Source organism: Peromyscus californicus, unplaced genomic scaffold (assembly GCF_007827085.1).
Source record: "Peromyscus californicus insignis strain IS unplaced genomic scaffold, ASM782708v3 Scaffold_7__1_contigs__length_154581171, whole genome shotgun sequence".
In the NCBI taxonomy this organism is placed as follows: Eukaryota; Metazoa; Chordata; class Mammalia; order Rodentia; family Cricetidae; genus Peromyscus; species Peromyscus californicus.
Genome location: NW_026294595.1, coordinates 114,357,971 through 114,366,496, shown reverse-complemented (window position 1 = coordinate 114,366,496; position 8,526 = coordinate 114,357,971).

Here is an 8,526-nt window from a genome sequence, read left to right as displayed (position 1 = left end):
AGATTAACAAAAATGGGCTGAGTTTAAGTGTAAGAGCTAGTCAGTGGTAGGCCTGAGCTAATGACTGAGCAGTTTTAATTAATATAAGCCTCTGTGTGTTTACTTGGGTCTGAGTGGCTGTGGACCAGATGGGACACAGAAAACCTTTCAGCTACAGAGCAGTTTTGTGAGTGCAGAATCCAGATTTTTTGTACTCACTGGTGGTGTTGAATGTGGGAAACTGTAAAACATTGTGTATTGTTAGGGTTAGGGCTGGGTGAATGTTAGGGTTGGATTAGTGTTGGGATTAGGTTTGGGTTAGGGTAGAATGAGGGTTAAAGTTAGGATGGGTTTAGGTTTGAGGTTGTGGATTGGTTAGGGTTAGGGATGCATTCAAGGAAGGAGATTTTGATGGAAGTATGAAATAAAGTATATCTGTTGTTACTCAGAAACTATAAAACACAAGAGTAACTATAAAGACTTGTAGGATGACACAGAAATTACAAATAAATATTCACTTAAAATTGGTCAAGCAGGTATCTATCATATTAAATGTTTGCAATGTGTGAATGGGCTTCATGCATGTATTTTCTTCTCTATACATATGCCATTCCGCATGCCCTCCCCCATGTGATGCCATTAGTATTAAGGGACTTTGGTGGCAATTAGTTGATGCAGGAAGAGCTCTGAAGTTTTATGTCTTTGGAAAAGGGACAACCAGGACCAAGGATTTAGCTTACTTACCTAGCACATGTAGTACCCTGAGTTCAGTTTCCAGCATTGAAAAATGAACAATAGGAGCTGCACAGAGAACTCACTATTTTTTGTCTTCTTCCCCCTCCACCTTTTTCTTCAATCTTTCTTTCTTTTTTGTCTTTCTTTCATTTGACACTTTAAAATGTTATGAGAAGTTGGGAGTCTTCACCCTGGAACAGGGTCTTCATGAGAACTAGATCACAGTATTTCTCTACTCTTGAACTTTCAGTCTTCAAAGCTGAAGAAATCAGTTCCTGTGTTTGTAAGCCTCCTAGCCTGTGGTATGTGCTTATAGTAGCCTTGACTGATGATATTCTTCACACAATTAAAACATGTAGAACTCCCTAAGCAACTGATTATTTATTATACAGAGAGATTAATATCAAAATGACAGAATGAAACTTTTCAGGTTTCTAATATCAACTGGTCAAAACTCTAAGGAGAATTTGTCCTTTATACTCATGGTAGAGAATAAGCTTAAAATTTTCTTTTGAAATAATTTCCATCTCATGGAAGTCAAGACAATAATAGCAGATATATACAAGTAAAACCCTGTTTTTTCATTGTAATGAAACTATTTTTACAGTAGTAATAGACAAATCAGTAATGAGGGACAAAAAGGGTTAAGATTTAAAAGCCTTTTGATAAGTCATTAGCCAAAAAAGAATTTGAACCCTAGAAATTTAGAAATTCATTGAAAACTACATGGTATTCCTGTTTTTTGATGACAGAAATCTTGATTTTTAGGGAACAAGCAGGGAAAGTAGACTTTATCATATGACATATAAAGCACTGACCATGGCCAGGCCAGGCTGTTCAATATCTGCACAGGACACAACTAATTCAAGGCAAAGTGTAATTCCATTTTGAGCTGGTCTGGACAGAATCTTTGTCTTTGGTCTGGAAAATCTAATAGCAATAGTAGTGAATGGAATGTGAATTTTCCCATTCATCTTAGTAGGGTTGTCAACTTTGAAGCTTAATTCTATCACTTACACAACACAAAGCTGGCCATTTGGGGCTGTTATAGGATACAATTAGTGGTGACTTTTCTGAAGTCATACCTCTACTTTCCTTATGGTTGTAATCATTGTTTGCTAGGTAGAAGGTCAGTTAGAGATAGTTTTTGATTACAGTTAGTCACCTTAGTTTTTGATTCTCAGTCATTGGCTTCCTCAGGACTGACAATCTCTGCTGAGCTACATCTGTGTTGGGTGGATGGGTGACTTTTTGCCAGGTGATACCAAGAGTTTTGTTTTTGTTTTTGTTTTTACTACCCCTGTCCTTCCAGAAGCAAGTAAGGTAGCTCATTAACCCATTGAGCACACCAAAGAGGTAGAGTTGCCAGTCCTTGGTCACTCATACCTTTATTCTGTCTATGACTTAGTTTGTGAACTATGCTTTCTGCTCTACCATGAGCCATATGCTAATGAAGAATACATTTGTTGGACAAGCTCCCTGAAACTTACACAGGTAAACAATTGGTGATTTATTTGCATCATTCCAGAAACAGATTAAGTGCTTTCATGACAAAAAGCACTGTAAAGGTGGTTTGGGGATTACTTCAGGTCTGCATTGAATGGCAGAAATATGCTGTCCACAATAAGGACCACATATGCATTTTAAAACTGTCTGGTAGTCATATCAAGAAAAGAAAGAAGAGGTAATATATATTAAACTCAGTGTATCCCAAAGTATTTAAACATATGATCAATTAAAAACTTATTAGTGGGTTGGGTAGATGACTCAGTGTATGAAGTACTTGCTATTCAAGCATGAAAACTAGGGATTGGATTCCTAGAGCCAACATATAGCTGGCTGGGTTGGCAGGTGCCTATAATTCCAGCACTTGGGAGGCAGAGACAGGGATCTCTTGGGACAATCTATCTTAATCTAGACTAGCTTGAAAGAGTGAGCTCTGGGTCCAGTGGGAGACTTTGCTTCAACAGATAGGGTGGAGAGCAACAGAAGACACCCAATGTCAACCTGTGGCCTCCATATACATCCACACATTTGTGTCCCCATGTGCAAAGATGTGTACATACACACTCCTGAACCCCACTCCCACCTTACTAGTTCTTTTTCACATTGCCTTCAAAATCTAATCTACATTACATTATGTATATACATACACAGACATATATGGCACTTTGGCCATGCTCACCATCCACTTATGGCAAGTGGCTACTATAGTGGAAGTCACAATTTTAGATAGTAGAAGGTCTTTCTACTATCTAAACAATGATAACAATCCAGTCACACAGACTCCAGGTAGAGAGAATAGCAAGAAGGAAGGTCCTGAGCCTGAGGATGGGTAAAATTGAAAATGCCAAAATTGAATTCAATTGTAAAATACAACAAAAAATACATAGTTATCCACTTTATAACATTTCCATATATTATTGCTGTAAGTTAAATTGTACTTTTAAAATATTCACAAAACATGACAAGCCATCATTTTTAAATTTCAATTAAAAGGCTAGTTCAGCATAGTTTAATAGTTTGTTATAATAGAAATGAACTCAGTGCAAAACAGAACTTTTTTTAAATGGGAGCCAAGTAAATGCATCTTGAACATATTTTCTCTTTTGCCTTCAAACACACAAATTCATCACAGTCTAGTGGGTATTTTCCTGATAAATATACTAATTGTAGGTTCTACTTTCTAATAGCATTATCTATCTTCAGGACAGGGCTTTGAGAAAAATACATCTGGGTAGCATTGCTTATGTTTTATCTTTCTCTGGAGGCAGGCCAAGTCTGACCCTCAGCCTGGCAACATAATGAATTAATTAGAAACAAAGGTACCCTATGCAAAGACAATGAAAACTCACTCAGAAATAACTTAAGAAGAAGCATTGGTTATTTTCTGGAGTAATTGTCCAGGATACAACTTTCATGCCCAATCAGCATTCTATTATCTACATAAGACTAATTTGATATGTGTCTTTATTTTGATTCTTCAGGAACCAACTCCAAGATCAGAACAGAAGTGCAGAAGTTGATTTGGGAGTTGATTCCAGGAAGCAGGAGTAGGAGTCACACTGAGAGGGGATGATACTTTAAAAAAAAAAAAAAGAAGACATGCAAAGGATCATGGGCACCTCATCATACTGTGCCACTCCAGGTCTGTGAAGGTACTTTTCATGTCTCAGAAATTTTCTCAGCTCTGGAGAAATACATGCTTTCTAAGATATCTCTGTCCACAGCACTGCTGGCCGTGGGCTAGGGAAAATAACTGTCATCTTTTAATGCACGTGGGTAGAATCTCACTCAGCTAGTGTTTAGAGAAAACCTTCAGGTAAAAGGATGTGTGTGCCTGCAGCTGGCAGCTGTATGCTGCATATAGGAATAAGAAAGACCTGGCACATCTACACAGGTCACTGCCAGCAGCCATGTAACGCTCACCCTGGAAATTCACCCAGAAGCTTGCTTCACTGCTGAATGCTTTACAGTTTATCAAGTTCTGCCATTTAAATTGTCTTATTTTATCCTTATGAGGCCCTTGAGGGGTGGTTGAGTAGGGTTTACTAGTCGTATGTTATAAAGGAGGAATCCTACTGTGCTCACAGATGGGAAAGCAATGCAGGGATCTGGCTGTAGGGGAAATCCTGGCTGCCTTCCCCAAATCCCAGCCCACCCCTCTCTTCTTCTGTACAGCTGTGAAGTTTGCTCTCTCTGTGGCATAGCTCCTGCTCTTAGCGATGGGTCAGTTGTTCTCACCAATTAACTCGTTGTGTTCTAATAAGCGTGAGACCGGTGAATCGCATCAAATTAGAACAGAGGAGAGCAAGTAAGGTTTCTTATCATTTCTTTTTTAAGTTTTACACATCCATGAGAAAATATTTAGCTGTGTAGTTTTTAGCTGCCTTCATGTGTGCATGAAGCAAGCCCTCATAATGACGTCAACATCTCAGGAGGCATAAAAGACGATGGATAAAGAAGGTAGAACAAACTCCATAAAATAACAGCAAAACCAATGAGGTGGCGAGTGTTCACTGCCCATTTTAGAATTTCAATATTGGGAAAATTGAGAGATGGCTGCAGCCTTCACTTCATTAGCAAGTATTGGGTTTTACTTTGATGGAGATTTTTAAAAAGTCATACCTGGAGAAGGACTAGTGGGCACAGACAAGGGACCTTCCTAACACCCACTGGAGATGCGTCTATGGCATTTATGTACCTAGGGCAGGGTTTGGCAGCTTCTTATTGCAGGCAGAATTCACACTGGAAACGTATTCCCTCCCTCCCCATAGGTTTCTTTCTTGTGAGTAACTGGCTGCTCATGAGTGAGCCTCATCCCCTGGAATGAGGATTCAGAATGAATGTGAGAACCCAGCCAAAGCATAGATGAAAGGTGATTCTAAGGATGATTCACTACGCTGAACACTGGAAATGGTCACCAGTGTCCCCCTGCAGCAGAGACTCTAGCATTGGAGGAACTTAGTGCGCTGAGACATCAAATTTAATCCACAAAACAGAACTGAGGACAAGTGTCAGTGTCTTCACAGAAGTTAGATGTCCTGTCAAATCTCACAGGAGGCTGTCCCAAAGTAGATGGCTCTAAGGAGGAGGCACACACTGACTAGAGGTCCCAGAGAATCCAAATGATAGCTCTTTGTGGGAGTTGCTCTGTATCTGAGATCCATGTTTTACTCTACCTGACTCCAAACCCTCTCTAGGGTTTCTACATTTTTGTCTCTGAATGCAAAGCCACAAAACTGTAAGCATCACGAAACTACTCTTCTCAGTGCTCAGCACTCATCATTGAATCAAGAAAGAACTGCAAATCTGAAAGCCGCATTTTGAGTTGTTTTCCAGAAGATGAATTTACTTTATTTTCTAACTGTAGATTAATTGCATACACACTTGCACACATACACATGTATGTGTAAACACATGGACACACACACACATTCTCTACTTATGCAAAGAAATAGGAAACACAACTTTTAGACCTTTCTTTTTGCATTTATGTCAACAAAGTTTTAGTTTTTTAGGATTTCTTTTATATTTAATTATGTGTATGTGTGTGTCTATATGTATGTGTGTGGGTATATGCCCATGGAGGCCAGCAGAGGGTATCAGAATCCACAAGAGGTGGAGTTACAGGCTGTTGTGAGTTACCCAACTAAGTGGGTGATAAGAACTTAAGAATAGTAGGATCACTTTGGCCCTTTTATTTTTAATGGGCACACATGTGAAGAACAGAGTACAACCTCAGATGTCATCTTCAGGAACAACATATGCCTCCTTTGATATAATCTTTCACTGGCCTAGAGCTCATCGATTAGGTAGATTGGATGGCCAGAAAGTCCCAGGGATCCTTGTGTCTTTACCTCCTCAGTGTTCAGAGTGGAAGTGCCCGCCACCATGTCTAGCATTGTTTTTTGCAGGGGTGGGGGGTGGAGGGGGAGAGTTCTGGCATCAAACCCTGGTCCTCATGTTTGTACGGCAAACACTTTACTGCTAGAGCTATCTTCCCAGCTCTGTAAATAAAGTTTCAATATTTAATTAGTTTGCCAAACTGTTGATACTGTCAACGACAGTAGGTGCATTTCCATAACTATCAAACAATAGGTAAATACCTTAAGCTGCATCCAAACATGCCTTAAATAAAGACATTAAAACTAAAACAAGTCTCCTATTTGTAGAAACTTATGTTTATTTCAAACATTTAGGTTTTACCCAAAATACTGTGGTCTCTATTGCTAAATGTTTGCAATATATATTCCTTCTTTTTTTTTTAACTCATATTTTTCTATCTAGCTTTCTGAGTTAAATTCTGAATGGATTTGTTTCTTTCACCCAGTCTTCGTTTAGCTATGCCTAACCTTCTGTTTCAGACACCTACTAAGATTATGCTTTCAGCCATCTCTTTACTAAGTTTTATTTCATGCACCTATTCTGTTTCTTCTTTGTATCTTTAATCATTTAAGCAGATTTTTTTTTTCTGTCCTGTCTATTGCAAGATGTCTAGATAATCTCTCAAACCTGTTTCTGCTCTTCTTGTCCATGGGGGATTATTTCCACAGTGAGATTTGGTCTCTTCCAATGGCATTACAGCATAGGACATATTATATGTTAATTTATTGTCACCCAAATTCTGCAAATTAAACCCACAAGGTCATGGTTTATCAAGCTACATCATTTCCTTTCTCCATCTAAAATCTAGACAGAAAAACTTCAGTTTACTGTTGTATTAATGAACTTTAATCAAATAATTATTGGAGTCTAACTTCTCACTTTTTACTGGCCCAAGTCCTCACTGTTTTTCATTATATAGGTATTAAAACTCCATGTTCTGGAGACCAGAGGGTGGGGTTTAGGTTATCTATTACAGTTTAATGTTTTAGCTTCTTTATTTCTTATCACTGCTGGTTTTCTAACTTTCCTACAGGTTCCCGCATTTAAAAGAATGTTACATTGACCTAGTATTTCTCTTTTGTAATGAGTTTCTGATTTAACAGAAACTAAGCTTTAAGTAACTAAAGCTCTTAACTATTTCTTTTACAATAGCTTATATTAATTGTACAAAATAGTGGCTTTCATTCTTACATGTGAATATAATGTACTCTTGAAAATATTTTTTCTTTTAAGCTTTTTGGAGTTATAATATTATTACACCATTTCCCCCTTCCTCTCCTCCCTTCAAATCCTTCCATGGCTACCCTCTTGCTCTTTTTCAAATTCATGACCTCTTTTTAAAAATTTTACATATACTGTACTTGTAAGTTTGTTTCCAGAGCTTATTCTTTAGTATGTGATAATCAATTGGTGTGTTCTTTTCTGGGGAAGGCTCTTTTTCCCATGCTCAGCATTCCTTAGTTGACTGTAGTTCTTTGACAAAGGTTGAGGCCTCCTAGCCTACCCCCACCCATTCATATTAGCATGTCCATTCATGCCCTTCTTGTTCAGGTCATGTTTGGGCAGCCATGCTGTTGAGATTTTCTGGATGTAGCTTCTCACATTCCTAGGAGACACAACCTCACAACAAACTTCCTGTTCCTCTGACTTTTACAATTTTTCCACTCCTTCTTCCTTAATGGTCTCTGAGCTATATGTGCAAGAGTCATATAGTAGAGCTATCCACTGGGACTGGGCTCCACAACTCTACGTTTTCATTGGTTGTGATATTCTGTAATGGTCTCTGGCAAAGAGACGTTTCCTTGATGAAGAGTAAAAATATTTTATAATTGATGTATTTTTAGTATACATTTTGCTGGGTTTTCATAAGGACATTTTTACACAAGTATACATGTATACTCCTCCCCTTCAAGTATTTCTTTAAAACAAATGTTCAGAAGTGGGATTGTACATTTGGGAGGTATACTTTTAATGTATCTTATACATTAGAGTGATAAATACTATAGAATATTGAAAGGTTTATCTTCTTTGCACTATCTTATAATTCAAGAATATAATAATGAACATGAGACAGCTTTTAAATAGTTTCTTAACCAGATTTAACTTGTCTCTTTCTTATTTTAAGCTTTACCCCTTTATAGAACATCTGTCTCATCATAAACTTTGGAAGTATAAATCCAAAATACCTGGATATGCACATAAGATTAAGATGAGCAGAAACTTTGTGAAAACATCCTCCTACATTCTTACTTCTACAAGGTGAGAAACTAACATATATAAATTCTATTGTCACAGCAATCACATACATTCGTGCTGAAAGGCTAGATGGTGAAAACAGGAAGGCGCTTCACAGGGATGGGGGCAGGGACACATTTTTGTGCGTGCTGTTATTTTTTTAGTGTCTACTTCTCCTAGCCCTTAAAC